The sequence below is a fragment of the Microplitis mediator genome, chromosome 5 (assembly GCF_029852145.1).
Source record: "Microplitis mediator isolate UGA2020A chromosome 5, iyMicMedi2.1, whole genome shotgun sequence".
Classification (NCBI taxonomy): Eukaryota; Metazoa; Arthropoda; class Insecta; order Hymenoptera; family Braconidae; genus Microplitis; species Microplitis mediator.
This window is the reverse complement of record NC_079973.1, coordinates 18,530,159-18,548,673: the sequence shown is the minus strand read 5'-3', so window position 1 is coordinate 18,548,673 and position 18,515 is coordinate 18,530,159. Positions and strand designations below refer to the sequence as shown.

Here is an 18,515-nt window from a genome sequence, read left to right as displayed (position 1 = left end):
TTCAAGTTTTACCATCCCTCACATTATTCATCATTTATAATATAACTTAACCAACTAATATATGAAAATAAAAAATAAAAAATAATAATAAATATAAATACTACCCGGTAGTTACCCTCACCTTATTTCTTCATCAACCAACCGCTCAACAATACGACCTGCGCAATGTTACCAATTCACTTACCCATAGTTCTTCTGATGGATACGCGTATATCCTCAGTCACGTGGAGAAACTTTCCGCGTACGGATCATTGTCAAATACCATATACCCTCGTGTTATTATTATTTTATTTTATTATTTCATTTTTTTTTATTTAAAAGTTTATAAATATCGTGAAAATGTATTTATCTGAAAAATAATTTTTTTTTTTTGCTTTTACTTTCTTTGCTGCTAAGTATAAAAAACGGGTTTATCATACTAAGCTGATAAGGAGTTTTTTTAAATTGGTAAGTCGTTTATTTTCCATTATCATTTTTTTACCACTGCCTATAAATCATGATTTTATTTAATAAATCACTAACGTCTTTAGATATTTTTAAACTCGTAAAAATAAATGAACTAATAGTCGCTCCGAAACGAAATTTATTCAAATGTTAATAATCTTTTTATTAATTCAGATACTTATTGTTGAAAGTATTTGATTAATTGTTCACCATTTATTATTATTTATTGTCATTTAATTATTCTGTTACTGACATTTCGTAATGACAAGCTTATTATATCTACTAATCGTCATAGTATTGATTATCAATCAGTTCAATTAGATTATTCTCTTTTCATTTTATTGTTATATTTTTTTTTCTTTCAATATTTCAATATCAATTATATGACATTTCTACAAAAGTATTAAAATGACAATATTTCAATAATGTAATTGACATTGAAGACTTGAGATAATAGTGTAAATTTTCTCTTATATCCTTATTATATATATATATAACCATTTGTGACATAAATTATTAATGACACTACGTTCATTTAATCTTATTAAAAAAGCTTTTCACGTTATTTCTTCGTCGGTCTGAATAAAATTTCACTGAAAAATTATAAAAAAATTTAAGTCTTTTTTTTAAATTTTTTATTGCCATTGTCTCAAGCCCGTTTTACCTAGTTTAATGGTCTTCCTCACAACTTGACGGGTTTTTTTTTTAACCTTTTTTTTTTTCTTAGCTTCCTACTTTACTAATGTACGCTCGCATAATACCGGATTGCGGTCATCTTTAATGCTTAATGTTTTTATTCGCGGTATAAAATAATAAATAACGCGTTATATATTTTAGAATATTGTTTTTACGTTAAATAACAAAAACTTAAATATTATTAAAAATTGTTTTTTGCTATTTCTATACAGAAGAAACAATTGAAATAAAAAATATAACTGTGGCATACAGATAAAAATAAATACAGAGATAAGATAAAAAATATTGGATGGTTTATTCCTTGATCTATAGAAAAAACTTTGTTCCGGTCTATGTTCTTTTATCTTTTTTTCTTTTTATGTTTTTTTTTATTTATTTTTTTTTTTTTTTTGACAACCTGGCAAAGCTTCTTACTTGGCTGAACTTCACTTCAGTTCCGGACCATCGTTATTCATACCTACTATTTGTCTTTCACTGCAGTGCTTTCAATACCACACATGTTCATAGATTTTATGTTCGTTCATACATTATAATCCATAAAGAAAAAATATTTTTCAATAAGTCAATAATTTTATTATGAAAATAGAAACTAAGAAATTTTATCAAATTTATATCTTACCTTTGTTATTTGAACTTTTTATATAATATCCATATATGTAATAAAATATTGTACAAAGTTAACTGAAAAAAAAGAAAAAATTAAAGTAATGTTTAATTTATTTTATTTAATATAAAATAATTTACAAATTAATTGATTCAAAATTATTGGCGTTTTTAAAAAATAATTCAACCCTTAGCTCATTTAAAATCATGTTCTTTAAAACAAACTTATTATTGATTCTAAAATAATTGAATTTTATTTGAATGCTTATAATTATTAGTAAAATATCGTATTCAAAAACATAATAAATCTATTTAATTAGTAAAAAAATAAATAACCATGTTTTAAAATTATGTTTTATTAAAATATATAAAATAATTCAATACCCGAGTCAAAAAACAAATTCGGATTTGTCTAAAAGTTCTCAATGAGGTTTTTGAGGATAAATTTAGAATGTGAAGATTGACAGCAGTATAGAAATTCATCCTAGTTTAGTCCTTAAGGTAGTAGTTACAATCCATTTTACCACTTTGAGGACTAAACTGGAATAACATAATCTGGATTAGAGCCTCAAAATACTCATAACGTACAAGAATAATTTTATCCACATTTGAACCTCAAAAGTCTCATTCGACGTATTCTCTCCCCTTCCTTTTCAATCTAAATTTTTCAAAGTCCGAAGTATAACTTTTCAGTCGTTGAGGATTTTGAGGTCTTATAATTTAAAACCGATAAATTATTCGCATTTAGACCGCATAGTTCTCATTGAGGATTTTGAGTACTAAAGTAGAGTTACTTTCTGGACACCAAATAAAACACATCAAAGGAATCGAGGCTTTTGAAGACTAAACTAAAATTTATGTTTTGACTCGGATACTGATACACAGAGAAAAAAATTTAGTAATTTTTTCTTTCTTGATATGATAATTTTTCCTAATTCCCGGGTTAAAAATAAAACTTGATTCAGGCTCGCTTCACCTTATTTTCTTTTGAAGTTGTCGATTTGCTGATGATTTTCCGATATGATCTCGACTTTTTCGAATTAAATTAAAATTTTGTCAACTTTTAGAACTTTTTCCGTCTTAGTTTGAACTTATTCGTCTTCACTTCGAGCACGACAATCATTCACCTCACTTTTGACTTACTCAACCAAGTCAAAAGTAAGCAGTATTTTTTAGAGTAAAATTTTTTATCATGTTTGACCTTAGTTTTGACTTTTTCACCTTATAATATAAGTGGAATAAGTCTAAACTAAGTCAATTTCGACTTTTTCGACTTAAATCGTGACTAGTAAGCCAGTTAAGTCTAAACCAAGGTGAAAACTCAATGTATTTCATATTTCCGTAGAAAAAGTCGAGTTTGTCTTTTGGAAAACGGCTCTAAATTTCGACTTGGTAAACCATATCGAAATCAAGTTTCATTTCTGACCCGGGTTAACATAGTGACTTTTACAAGCATGTTCACGGTAAAAAATTTGTGGAGTACACGCGAATTAAATTTGGGGTAATTTTAGAGTAAATGTGGAGTGGATAATTTTTTCATTGACTCAATCTCTTACGGAATGAAATTTACTCCGGAGCAGGTTTATTTTAATCTTAAATCTCAAAATCGAAGTGGATGTGGATTTAAATAAAAACCATCTCACTCTGAAATCGTTCCACTGAAAAAATAACTATTTACACAGAGTGATTTTTTTTTAAGCTGTGGAACTCCGAGTGACAGAATAAATTCGGATTAAAATAAAATTGATATTCACTCCAGATTGTGTTCCGATTTGTTTACAGTTTGAGAAAAGTTCCTTTCCCAATACAATCAATTCGCCTAAGTCGCATGTTAACATAGAAATAATTACTATACAATATTGGCTGTATGCACGAAAATACTAATACTATTAAATCATCAGTGTGAAACGTATTCTGAGAAATTATTCTTGTTTAAAATAATAAAGTGTCATAGTAAAGCAGGATTATGTTGGCCATGTACCGAAACTTGAAATAGGTCTGTATTAAAAATTACTATGGCCATATTAAAATTCACAATGGTTACAGTAATAGTTTGTAATACAATCATTGTCTATTTTTCTATGGCCACAGTAATTCTTGGTAGAAGCTTATTTAACTTTTCAGTAAGTAGCCAACATAGTCCGGCTTTGCAATATCACCATAGCATTTCAAATGGAACTATTTCCCCACCTAGTCATGCATAACAACAGCGCCACAATACCCATTTATTATTTTTAAAGTAGTATAGGTATGCGCACACAGAGCCAATAGGGGAAAATTCTATTTTTTTTTCTTAATGCAGGGGACTAATAGTCGGAAACTTTACTCTTTGATAAATAAAGTAAACTTTGACAGTCGTACATAAAGTATGTAAAATATATTCAAATACATATTTATAGATAAAGATATATATTATACAGAACAGAGCGATATGAAGGATAACCCATTATACGATGTAAGCATTAGAAGTATAGTGTATGTATGGCTGTCCGATGCACGATTCTTCAACGTATGTGGGATATAGATAGATATTCCCAGACATACATTTACTCTCTACTCGTCCTCTCGTAGCTTGAAAGCTCCTCTACTCGACACTCTCATACTGTACTCATCAAGATGATAGACGACTCCCGTACACCGGATGTATGGCAGAGTGCACTTCCTTCTACCCTCAAAGTTCAAGTTTTACGCTTCAATATTTCTTGCTATTCAAAGTAACTCATTTTATACCCGTTGGTCAACTAATAATTGTTAGACAAAATATCTAATTATTAATGATAAATTTAATTTCATTAAAATAATGCAGCCATTTAAATTAATATAGTAGTGGTGACATATAATCATCGTCAAAGGTTAACAAAAGGTTAAACAATGTTAATTTATAAATAATCATCATAAATATTAATTTGAGATAGTCTATAAGCCAAACCTCATAAACTTTATATTGTAATTTTGTATGAATTTAAAAATTTATAGTTTTTGGGTATGAAAAAAATTGGAATTTTTTTAGTTTGTTATTCGAAGAGATATTAGAGTTTAGTTATGCAACAAATACATAATGTCTTATGGAGGTAGTTTTACAGTTTTACCAGAAATTGGTAATTTGTAAAATCTTTGCATACTTTTCATTAACAAAAAGTTGCGAGTACACAATATAATATCTGAGGAATGAGTCGGTAAATTTTCTAAGATGATTTAACACACGGTTTTTTAAAGTTATATATATTGTAAGTTATCTGGCATCTGTTTTTGCCTTTAGGGAGACGTTTTTCGTTTACATTAAATATTATAACGTAGTTTTAGTCAAAAATATGTTTCATAAGTATAATTTATAACTTTTTTATACTAGTAGCTTTACTTATACACAGAAAAAAATAAACTTTGAAAATTGGTGTTTGAAATTATAACCCGGAACCTGGTTGTCAATATAGGGAATTTTAACATTCCAAATAATAAATTTTATATTACGTGTCACAAATTTTTTAAGTTTAAGTTACAATTTTGAAAGTTTAACTATTAATTCTTCCTGCATAGATAATTAATTTTATTTTAATATTTATCCTATAATTATTTACGTTTTAATTATAAATGAACGAATAACTATTTAGTATGATAGTATATTTACTGATCGCTGTATCATTATATTACTTGTCGTTTCTCAATTTACATGGTTCACTTTTTTCCGGGTAGCTAAAAAATCGAGTTTACTATTTTTGAACTGACTAATGATATTTTAAGTATTGAAGAAAAAAAAAATTTTATAACTTTTTATGTCAGATAAATTCGGTTCAGCGGTTCATAAATTACCTTAAATATTATCATAGATACACTTGGATCAAGTATTAAAATTTTTCAAGAAATAATAAAATTGCAAACTCTAATTGCAGCCGACTCGCCAAAAACTATTATAAATAAAATAATAAATTTTTAAAACTCAAAAGAATTAGCCCGAAAACTCGATTAATTATACAAAAAATACACAATAAATTTATAAAATAAAAATAATAATAATTGTACATACGTTTGAGAAATGATAATTTTCATCTAAAATATTTCATTACCAATACTAAACTAAATTCAAATGATATATAAATTTGAATAAATCAATAATGTGTATGATGTAGTATAAAGATATCGAATTGTAAGTAAACTTTTATTGAATCGATATTATAAAAATAAACTATACGTTTAAATAGAGATCTTTATTAAATGTCGATGCTGTTTGTATAGTAGAACTTATTACGAGTATTTTTTTTTTTAATGAAAAATTTCATGATTAAAACAATTATGTTATAGCCTTTATATGCTCAATAGTCTATTACCTTAATTATTTATATTAATTAATACTTATAGTAATAATAATTTGTGTCTAGACTAGGGAGCTTCAGGATTATGATCTCTTGACATTTACCTCAGTACCTAATATGAAAAAACAATTTATGATGATAAAAGATAAATGATAGGTAGTATAGGTATGGGTATGAAATAATCGTTAATTTAATATGATTAACTCCGCACAAGTTTTGGATAATACGAAAAAACGTCAATCGTATCCATTGATTGAGTTAATATAATAAATATCGTATCAAGGACAGCCTTGAGGTATAAACAAACTATCAAGTTAACTTTTAGAAGTAAACATTGTTTTAATATATTGGCTTTGTCGTCAACTTTGCGTAAACTTTTTTAAGTAGATTAATAAAGTAATTATTAACAAAGTAATTATGTTTGACAATATTGTAAAGAGATTATTAAGTTTTGAAAACTATAGTTTTGTGGGCAATGCACTGAGAAATAGATTCATTAGATGTTAATAAAATATACATATATTTAATTAATACGTCAATGTATATTTAATAATTTATAATTTGGTTAATGGAAAAAAAGTTTTTTTGAAAAATAATCGTGAGACATTCAAAATTATGCGAAAATTATGATAAATTCAAGAGCCGTAAGTTACGATTTAAACCGGTTTTTTGTTTCAAATTTTTGGGTCGGGCCCACCCGGGTCAAAAATAAAACTTAATTTAAGCTCACTTCACCTTATTTTTTTTGTAAGTTATCGAGTTGCCAACGATTTTCTGAAAAGATCTCGACTTTTTCGAATTAAATTAAATTTTTGTCAACTTTTAGAACTTTTTCCATCGTAGTTTCAACTTATTCGTATTTTTTTATCTTAGTTTGAACTCACTCGTCTTCACTTCGAGCACGACAATCATCCACTTTAGATTTATATTTATTATCGATCATAGAGTATAACTCCTTTTGATCACAATGTTTTACAATATTACATAAAATTACATTTAAATACTTTTCATGATATCAGCGTCGAAACTTGAAGTTCCAGTGTCTCTACAGCCAGTCGAAACAAGCTAATTTCAAGCCGATGCTGCGAACAACTGCTAGGGAATTCGTAATTCAAAAATACCTTCACACAACGGGCAGAAACATGCGTGTTTTTTCCCTTGGGAAGAAACACAATTGTTTCTGCCCAGTGTCAGTTATATTTGATGTTCATTTGCAACCTTATTACTCGCATTTGTTTACTTTTCACTTCAGTTTACTCATTTTATTTTTTAAGTGACAGCTTTAATTAACCAAATAAAATATCTAAAAAATGAGTGAAAATAATATTTTTGTCTTATTTAATATTTAATAAGTGACTGTAAATCACATATTTTTCATTCTCTAATAGTTCTCCGCATCATCGGCTTGAAATTAACTTGTTTCTTACTGGCTGTTGACACTGAATCTTGAAGTTCCGATGCAGGTAATCATGAAAAATATAGTGTGTAACTCAGGATAAAACACGATTTCAGACTGTGGGTGATTTCAGCCCTCGCCTGCGGCTCGGGCAGCCAACCTCACCCTAGTCTGAAATCGTCTTGTTTCATCCCTTGTCACACAATATACTATAGTATAAATAACAAATGTAAATATCAATATGATTCTCAACTTACAGAATTATTGAGATGAGAAGGAAAATGTCCATCAAGTTTTAGTTAATTAGCTTATAATCGGCCTCACAATGTTCAATATAATGTAAATTACGAATTAATTAATTACTTTTGACTTGTTGAACCAAATCGAAAAAAAGTTATTTATTTGCCTTCCTTTAGATTTAATTAAGCAAATCAAAAGTAAGCAGTATTTTTGTTAGTGTAAAATTTGTTTTTCACGTTTCATTTAATGCGACTTTTTCGCATTATAGTTGAAGTCGAATAAGTCGAAAACAAGTCAATTTTGACTAGATTTTAACTTTTTCGTCTTAAAACTTAAGTTGAATAAGTCTAAACCAAGTCAACTTCGACTTTTTCGTCGTAACACGGAGAAATTATTCTCGTTTGAAATCCGATGGTGTCATAGTGAAGTCAGACCATGTTGGCCAGCTGCAGAAATTTAAACAATGCTCAATTATATTTACCAAAAGGATTTTGAAATGTTTGAACAGCATTTAAAAAAACATTTTTTTTTATTATACTTGAACCGAAAGTTTAAGTCCTTGTCCTGCTTAAAGAAAAGGAAGTTGCACTTTTTTCTTATGAAAAGACAGATGAAATAAATTTTCACTTCTGATAATCTTTCTGCAAATAATGGCAGAAATTCAAACTTGCAGTTGTCGATCTGGTAAAAAAAAAAGTATGTATACACACCACGAAGATAGGACATCCCAATCCACGTATTTACTTTTCGCTCGGATAGACAATTACACACGGGTAGTAATGTCCCACTTTTATCCCTTGGTGTGCAAGATTGTCGTTCTCAATAGCAAAACGCTTAACTACACATTTTTGAGAAAATTACTTTTTGCATTTTTTGTAAGCTTTCGTCGTAATGGATATTATCAATACTTAGTACACGTTTATTTCAAATTTTTAAATTATAAAATTTATCGCACAAAAATGTTCTATATAAAAAAAAATAGCTTTTCGAGCACAAAAAAAATCCTGTTTTGCCTTGCGTTATGTCAATAAAAAATAATTCAGAAAAACAAGTAACTCTTAAATTTTTGTTTACGATTATTGTTAATGAAACGCATAGATTCGGGCAGAAATAAATATAGTTGAAATGAAGAGTAAAAGGTGTTTTGAATTGGATCATAATGTCAAAATATGAAATATCCAAAGAAAATTCCGAAATTTTTTAAACTTTTTGGGAACGAAATTACCTAAAATATCAAGCCGATTATAATAAATCATGCGGTGATTACGAACGATTTTTTGATACAATCGATCAATTGTATTATTTGCTATCGAAGAAAAATGAGGTGAATTTTTGTTCATCAAATTCTCTCGTAAACGATATCTCTCTTAACGAATTAACCGATTAAGATGTTTCTTGCTATAATCATCGTGTTTTTATATGCTCTAGAGCTTATTCAATTTTGACATTGATCGATAAAGTCGTTTCAGAGATATTCGAAAAAAAAACCATTTTTTACCATCTCTTTCTCCTACGATACCTCTTGAACGGATGAACCAATTGAGATAGTTCTTGCAGAAATTGACGCGTTCTTTTGAGTCCTAGAATCAATGTAATTATAGAATTTATCGGCTGAGTCATTACGAAAATATTTTAGAAAAGAGCGTTTTTTACTACTTTGACCATTTCTTTCTCCAACGATCTCTTGAACAAATTAACAAATCGAGATGGTTCTTGCAGTAATCGACATGTGTTAACAATTGTTGAGTTCTAGCGTCGATTAGACTTGGAATCGATTCATAAAGCCGGTTCTGAGAACATCAAAGAAAACTGAAACAAAAAATTTTTTTTTCGTATTTTTTAATTTTCTTAGAGTTTATTTAATAAAATTAGATGATCTGAAATTCACAGAAAAGTTGATGGTCGACGACTCTGTCGATTGCTGCAAAAGCTATTTAAATCGATTAATTCATAAAAAAGTTATAGAAAGTTTACACGCATACATACACACAAACATACATAGAGGCACTCGGACATCATTCTGAAAATAGTCAGACATCTGATGAAAACTCGATTTCCGGAAATCAGGATGAAAAGATTAACTTCCCGAATTTTTTGAAAATCGTCAATTTTTATAACGGAAAGTTAAAAATCACAGGAAACCGATATCTTAAAAATTAAAGATAAAAAAATTTTTTTATATTAAAATTGAATTATGATTTTCGCGGACTGAAAAACTTTATTAAATATTTTGAAAATCCTTTAATTAATTAGAATAGTATTTCATTTTCATTTGAACCGACAAACAAATATCCAAGTGATTAAATAAATGTTCCGTTCCAAAAATACTTAAAATATTTTATTAATTTCAACTGGTTTATTTGTCACTAATAAATGCAAGCTAATTATATATTTTTTTAAATATTTTTAATCAGTTATATAACGGGTTAAATTGGATTATAATCGGATTATTCATTAACAAGTAAATCTAATTAGATAAAATCAAATTGAAAAATACGATTATTATTTTATTATTAAATACAAAATCATGTTACCATGAATATTTTTTTTTTTTTTTTTTTCAATATTTTATTATTTTCTTTTCCAACAAAATATAATAATACAACTATTTTCATACCCGTGTTATGAATTATTATTCCAAATAGTATTTTTTTTTTTTTTTTTTTGTTAAAAATGACTTAACGACGAATTCACAAATAATATTTTTAAAATGAATTTATATACAGATGAATAAAACTACGAACATGGGATTGTAAAATTTTTGGCAAGTCGCGCATAACAAAATATTTAATAATGGATTTATTAAAACTAGACCAAACAAAACAAAGCAAGTGCTTTGACAATATATGTTGACATGCTTAAAGTTAATATGTATAGTCGTTTGTTGGTCAAATTCACTCACCGCTTGTATATTGGACCTATACGCACACACACACATACATACATATATATGTATCTATAAATATACATATATATACTGTCTGTTTATTGTGTGCATGCTAAATATTCGCTTGATAACCTCCAAATATATACTCGGACATTATTCCTGTGATGTGGTTCATAATTAATCAGGCTAATTGCTATGTGAATACTTGGTAAATAAATTATTGAACATATCATAAACATAATTATAAATGTTATAATTATAAATAATTAAATGTTCTTGCAAGTGTCTTTTACAATAATACAAACAATTACTTTAGAAAAATAAATTATTAAAATCTATCTACACAAATCAATAAAAAGAAGTTTGGTACATTTGTATTAGCTGCGAAATCAATCGATCATATTTATATGAAACTTGTAACTATTGGCTATGTGCGCACACGTATAGAGTCATGTGGGGTAAGTGTGCGCTGTGGGTAAGTGTGTGCAAACCCATTCATTTCGGACTAAATGGCATGGGTTTGCGCACACTTACTCGCTGCGTACACTTGCCCCGCATGACTCTACTACTATAGAAATAAGTGTGTATTATGCAAACATCTATCCACAAGAAGTTGCGGTCCTCTTTTTTGGTAGCGCTGTTATTATGCATGTATAGTCTCACACTGATAGTTTAATAGTATTAGTATTCTCGTGCACCCGTCCAATAAGATTTTTCATATTTTGAAGATGGTTTTAGAATATATAATTCGTGTAAGCTACAAAAGTCGTTCTTTCTGGAGCAAGAAGCAGCCAGAAAGTCCGTACTTTCGGGTCGGGGATCAAGAAAAATATTTTTTTTTTTATTTAAATTTATTTAAAGTTGCTTCGACAACTAGGTCATTAATGACCTCGGTATAGTGTACAATAAGTTACAGATTACATAGAATTAAATATTATTAATCAGTTTCGTGTCTTTTATTAATTTAATTTTCTGTATATTCTCTAGTTTATTTAAGTATTCTCTGAGGTTATCTGGTATAGATTTCTTCTTTTATATGAAATGTTGTTGCATTCTATGTTATAAGTATACATTGCAGTGTGAGCATTCATTGATGGGCGGCTTGGTAAATAAATGGCCGTGCGTTATTTTTGTATGCCTTATTGGTATAGTCTGGTCAAAGTACCCTGGAATTTCTGTCAGTGAAGTTTGGAGCTACTTATATTCCCAGATGTTTTTCCTGGTTCGATGAAGTGTTCACAGTGATTCGTTCTATCGTATATTTCATTTTACTTCAATGTAATGTTCGATCATTTTTTTGTAGTCTTCTTTGCTTGATGGGTCTTGTGAGTGTGATCCTCACCTTCAGTGACGGGCTTTTTTGCTGCTTTGTCTGTCTTTTCATTACCAGCGATATCTTGGTGTGCTGATACCAACGCTAGTACTATCTCTGTACCACTTTTTAATGCGTTTTGCAGTTTCAGCTGGATCTTCTGTATTCTGGTGTTTTTATTATTTTTATTGGCCACGGCGTCAAGTGTAGCTTTGGAGTCTGTGAAGATGATTGTCTTGGGTTGTCCCCGTTCAAATTCAATATCTACAGTTTTACCGATAGCAAGAGCCTTGCATGAGAAGATGGTGAATCGCGTCTAGTAATTTGTATAATATTTATTTGTGACCATGAACTACAGCACACCTTTTCTGGTTGCTATGTACTTAGCCGTCAGTATATAGGTGTAGACTGTCTTTATATTTGTTAAATAGCTCATTAAAAAGGTTGATGTACATTAGGGTGGGTTGAAAAAAAACTTTTTTTTTGTTTTTCTTAGCATGGGAGTAGAATTTGTACCTTATAAAAAAAAAAAATTTTTAAGAAAAAAAAAATTTTTTTACTCAACATTTTGAGGTGGCCCAATCGTTTTTAAAATAAATAATTGATCAAACGGGGTAGTCCCAACGAAAAAAATTACATGGTGTTCTAGAATCTGTAGGGTGTCCGCTTGAAAGCTAATTGAAAGTCAGGAGTTGAAAAATTTTTTTTCCTATTGTTTTTGTAATTTAAGTAAAAAATTCAAAAATGAAAAGCATTTTCTTTTGAATTAAAATGAAAGTGAAGTAAAAACAAATCACATTCGACAATTATTAGATGTTTTCCACGATTTTAGACAAAAAAAAATGTTTTTCGTTGGAACTACCCCGTTTAATCAATTATTTATTTAAAAAACGAGTGGGTCACCTCAAAATGTTGAGTAAAAAAATTTTTTTTTTCTTGAAAAATTTTTTTTTTTTATAAGGTACAAATTTTAACCCCATGCTAAGAAAAACAAAAAAAAAGTTTTTTTTCAACCCACCCTAATGTACATAATGCTAGGAGTATTGTCCTTACCGTATGTTTCATTGTGTATAAAGTAGTTGATAGTGAATTTGAGTTTTTCCTCTGGAGGTATTGGGTGTATTTGACGCAATAGGATTACACTTTCGTTGAGCAACTGGTCCTATCGGATATATTTAATTCTGTAGTATATAAGTTTTGATATCTGTGGGTGTTAAAAATCTGTGGCTGAAAAAACAGAATCAGAAAATTGATTTTTATTCTAAATTATGAGATTTTTTTATATTTTCCGGCAAACTGAGAACTCGATTGCAGCAATAAAATTCAGCAGCTTATTTTTCAGAGAATTTCATATAAAATTGCAAGATAATATTATTCGAATAAGAATGTCAAAAAATTTATTTTCTCACCTCCGGGCGGAAAGCGTCAACTTTCGTCCCGCTGTGCAAAACGAAGTTGCCGCTTTCCGCCTCCGTCGAGGAGAAAAATAGTATACACTCCTCGGGAAGTAAATAAGAAAGCCTCAGATCACATGTTTGTTGACCTCGGCTTCGCCTCGGCCAACAATTACATGTGATCTGAGACATTTCTTACTTTACTTCCCTGGGTGTGTAATATACTATTAAACATGAGAAGCTTTTTTAGTAGATTTCATAGAAATATGACTATTGCATTTCTCCTCAGTATGGTAAATTTTTCAAAGAATTGTGTCATCAATCACTTACCATAATTAGTCAAGTGGTTCGGAAAATAGCATTGGTTTAAAAGCTTATATATGTATCTATGTGCTCTCTAAATCTGAAACAGTGAAAACCACTGAAAAGTAGTGTATATACTGTTTCACAGTTATAAGTATACCACTTGGTATACCTATAACTGTGAAACAGTGAAAAGTCACTGTTTCAGATTTACAGAGTGTATTTATGTATATATTAGGGTGCATCACTTCAGAGCAATATTTTTTTTCAATGCTTGAGGAAAAAAACATAGTTGACCAGAAGAGAAAAATTTTCGCGCAAGAAAAAAAATTCTCTCTCGATTACAGACCTAGCTCATTGAAAAATTCGATTTCCCATTTAAATAACACAGAAAAATTTTGGATTAAGCTCTGAGTTTTTCTAACTCGTTAACAGATCGATAGATCTAAAAGACTAATAGACATTTTTGTAGGAAATATCGAAATTTAGTCAAATATTTCTGAGCGAAATTGTCTCTATATACATATATGGGATACAACGCACCTTGTGGCGACAAAAGCGTTTTCAAATCTTGAAGGATTCGATCGCATCTTGGCACACTCATTTTTTTGTCGAAAATTAAAGCCAAGTTTGGAGGTGAGCCCAATCGGTCGATAGATTTAAAAGATTTATTTGGGTTTTTTAAAAATATAAATTGTTAACTTTACCTTCAAGTAAAAGAAGTTGTCGCGTTAAAAATTGCATTATCCACTAATGATGCAAATGAGGATATTACTAGTACATAATAAAATTAAAAACATAGACAACGATCTACATATATAATTGATTAGATAGAAATATTTGGCTTCCATAGAATTTATTCAAAGGATTGTCATGATTATAATTTAAATGATTCAGCTGAGTTTAGTCTAGTGTTTGTATACAATTTGTTTTAAAATGCATGGAATTTAACTAGATATTCACAACGTAATTATACTCCGGAAATTGTGATTCCTGTGGGTGTAATCATTTGGATTTATTTCTCTTCATTATACATGTTTATACCAGTATACCAGTATACAGAGAATTAATATATGATTATTAAAACTCTTTTTTTTTTATACGTTAAAAATTTTTTTGGCCTAATATGCACATACATCGTACCCTATACTTTTTATTTAATTAACAACTCAGAGTCATTATGACTGCCTAAGTGTAATGACTACAACTTTTTACTAAATTTTGAATTGAAATTTTCAAATTAAAAAATTCTCTATTTAACGATGAAAATTTTTTAAATGACTAAAAGTCGATTATTTTAATACCTTGATCGGTAATAGTAACAAATTAATATTTTCCGGAGGAAATGGGTAGATTGTGAAAATTATATTTTATTTGAAAAATCTACTTTAATTCTTTTCAAGTCATCGGATAGTGTATTTATTTATTATCATGAACGTTTAATGATTTGATTCGACAAAGATTCTCATCTGACATAAATCTTATTGATTAAAATTACAAAATTTACTTTATAATCAGGTAGTTTTTTTTTTTTTAAATAAATCTCAATAATAGGTTGAGATACTGCACGCAGAGAAATTTTTAGTAAAAATTACCCAAAAAATATGATACTGTGAGGACTTGTGGAAAATATCTAAATTTTTTCCATGCAAATAGTAAAATATACTACTCGATAGCATGTAAATGGAATGCAATTTGTACTAACAATATAGTAAAAATTTAGTTACTGGCTACATATCCTTACAGCACCAAACTTTATGGGTAATTTTTACTCAAAAATTCTCTGCGTGTGAAAAATAAAATTTTCAGTGTCCTCGAAAGAATGAATTCCGACTAAAAAAAAAGTAATTCAGCATTTATTTAAAAAATATTAGAAAAATTTGAATTTCAGCAATTTAAAAATATTACAACCAAGAAATAATTCAGTACGAAAATCATAAATGTTTAAACTGGAGTAAATGAATGTCCTAAAAATAAAAAAGAAATACAAGAAACGATAACATCACGCGAAATTCAAATTTATTCAGAACTGTAAATAAAAGTAAATGCTAGGTTTCTTGTTATCAAAATAGTTAAAAAAGAGCTGAAGCTATGCGAAGACATAAATTCAAATCAAGTCTTTCCAAACAATATCAAATTTAAATCATAGTTAATCTCAGTTTACCGTACAGATATGAACGACACGGTGTTTTAAAAATTTTCCGTGTTTTTTTAATAACATAGATTAGTAATGAAAATTATTATGCGTTACTTTAAAAGTAGAATAAAATTTGTAGAGAGGATATTTTATTTAAATTAAACATCGTAAGTTTTAGTTTAAATGGAAAGATAATAACATTATATTTTATTGTTTTAATTTAGACGTTTAATTGCAAAGGAAAATTTCGTCTACGTAGAAATCTATTCACTTAATCCTTTATCATATAATACCCTCGAGCTTTCTCTTGTTTAAACACTCACCTGTACGATAACCCATCGCTGTGCTACTACACTACTCTCACTTTTGCTTAGCTCAACTGCTTGCAGAGCGATAAGACAGGTTTGTATTTCGATTTAATCTCATGCTACTAGACTTAATTAACTAAAAAGTTACAATTTCTATATTTTTTTAACTTCTCGCTATGAAAATTGAAAATTTTCTGATTTTGTAAAATCGAGTTTTCATCAGATCTCGATTGACGTTTTGAGGTACTACAAAGCTATTCTGACTATTTCCGGGTGAACACGTCCGTCCGTGTGAGTGTAAACTTTTTTTATCCGATGATATCTTTGGAACGAATCAACCGATTTGAACGTATTTAGCGGCAATCGAAAGAGCTCACCAAGACTCAGAACTGATTAGATGTCGGAGTCGGTCGGTCGCGTAGTTTACAAGTTATACGAAAAATAAAAATCAAAAAAGTTTTTGGTGCATAACTTGTAAATCGTTCAACCGGTTTTTTGCTAAGTTTGATCGAATCTAAGTCTCAACAAGCTCTTTCGAAGCACGTACAAGTCGGTTGATTCGTTCCGAAGATATCGTCGGACAAAAATCTTTTTTTTTCAGCGAAATGTATATATTTTTGGCCCAGCCTTTTTTTGATCTCGAAGAGCACAAAAGTTTACCAATATAACATTTTTGAGATCTTCGAGCTTAAAAACAGAGAGAAGTTTTTGGTTTGGTCCATAGGGCCAACTGGTTTTCAAATTTTTTTTTTAACACAAATAATTTTTTACTCAAAAAGCTAACTTTAGTAAAAGTTTACGATGTGAAATGTAAATAAACATTTTATTGATTGATTGACGTTATTTACGAGTCTATGTTTATACAGTTACGTCTCTTTCTTTGTTTAGTTAACTTTTTTAAAAAATAAAGTAAAACAGTACAAGAAAAAAAAAAAATAAAAAAATTTGTTTCAGAGCAAACTTTTATCTAGTAGTCTTACGAGTTTATGTTTCGATAACAGATGGTCTTGACTGTCTTGATAATACTGTCGAAAAGTTTAGTTTTCGCGTTTCATTTCATTCTGATGCTTCTGATGTACTGGGGGTACTATTTCTCTTCGTTGTGCCAATCTTAAATTTTCAATTCTCTCTGGGATTTAACGGTTCTTATTCGATATTAACATTCCAAACAACACATTTCACGTACTGTTCTTTATCGTATATCAATTTATGTTGTCTCTCAAAGATAAAATTTGATGTGGATACGAAATTGAAAGTTTAGATTTATATTTGTATATATAAAATATATATTGTTGGTAGATTATAAAGGATTTGTTTTTGGAATTTATATAGAATCACATTTTTTTTTGTTGCAAATTATAAAAGTTATATTTTCAAAAAGATAAACATCAATTTAGATGAAACACGTTTTCTCATTTTAAAAATAATCCGAAAATAAAATAAAACTAAGGGGCTAAATAAAATATGTCTTATGTACAATTGTATTTATTACGAGATTTTAAATTTTTCATTCAACATTTTTTCAAAATTAAACTTTTTTTATAAAATATTCTGTTATAAATTTATAACTATTTATAGATTTAAAATAAATTTTTCGTTATTTCAAATTAATTTTAAGAAAAATAGTTTTTTTCGAACACACAATAGAATGACATCAATAATTACCATAAAAATTTTTCCATAATTTTTGAAATGTTCCCGCTTATTGTGTCATGGCCCAATTTCCTTTATAATGATTGGGTTAAAATAATAACAATTATTAACTTTTCAACGATAAAATAATTTCGTGAGATACAATATATATCAAATGATTCTAATTTCAACTTCAAGCTCATATATTATTATTCTATAAATAATAAATATGCACAATAATATTTACAGTTGACTAACTACTTCAATAGATTTACTGTCACCCAAAGTTACTCCGATAAATCTTTATTATATGCATGCTTAGCAATAAAGTATTGATCGCTAAAGTGTGTAATGATGTTATGAAGTAACGTTTGTTTAAACACGCGAGTAAATCGTTAACTTTTCTTTATTATATATTGTTTTTATTTTTACCCATATACTCATATGCCCATAGATTTTTATTGCAACAAGGACGAGCATAAATGTATAACACCAAAGTAAAGTGAGATAGAAAAAACAAATAAAATAAAATAAAATAAAATAAATTGTGAGGAAGAAATTCAACAACGCCTTTAGGATAAATTGTACAGATATAACGTTTTTGTTTTTATTATCATTTTTTGTGCAATGAAAAAAAAACATCATCATTCCAAATACTTTTTTTGTTTGCTGAATTTATATATATATATATATATATATATATTACATTATACAAGTACGTTTACCAATTCTTGTGACATGATACAAAAAGCCTGAAGCAATCATTTGAGTTATCTAAGCAATAAATTTAATAGTTTTTTGTCTTTACTAAATAAGGATTTCATTCTCAGTACTCAATGATATTATTGACGGGAAG

The 18,515-nt window shown here is 28.4% G+C and overlaps 1 protein-coding gene and 1 long non-coding RNA gene across 5 annotated transcripts in view; one reads left to right on the top strand and one right to left on the bottom strand.

The window, feature by feature from the left end:
• The first annotated feature begins 234 nt into the window (after nucleotides 1-234).
• Nucleotides 235-18,515, top strand: part of LOC130668320 (uncharacterized) — a 43,313-nt gene continuing 25,032 nt past the window's right edge. For 2 of the 4 annotated variants that reach the window (XM_057470554.1, XM_057470551.1), the window contains exon 1: nucleotides 235-447. The gene's annotated coding sequence lies outside the window, so the exon portion shown is untranslated. Of the gene's footprint in view, nucleotides 448-10,702; nucleotides 10,782-15,943; nucleotides 16,122-18,515 lie in introns of those variants that run through there. The other 2 variants (XM_057470553.1, XM_057470552.1) reach the window with 2 other exon arrangements.
• LOC130668321 (uncharacterized) lies at nucleotides 8,249-10,749 on the bottom strand. The gene is made up of 4 exons (XR_008989982.1): nucleotides 10,589-10,749; nucleotides 9,343-9,495; nucleotides 9,185-9,266; nucleotides 8,249-8,524 (listed from the first exon to the last, which is right to left on the bottom strand). It is a non-coding gene; the product is annotated as an uncharacterized LOC130668321 (long non-coding RNA).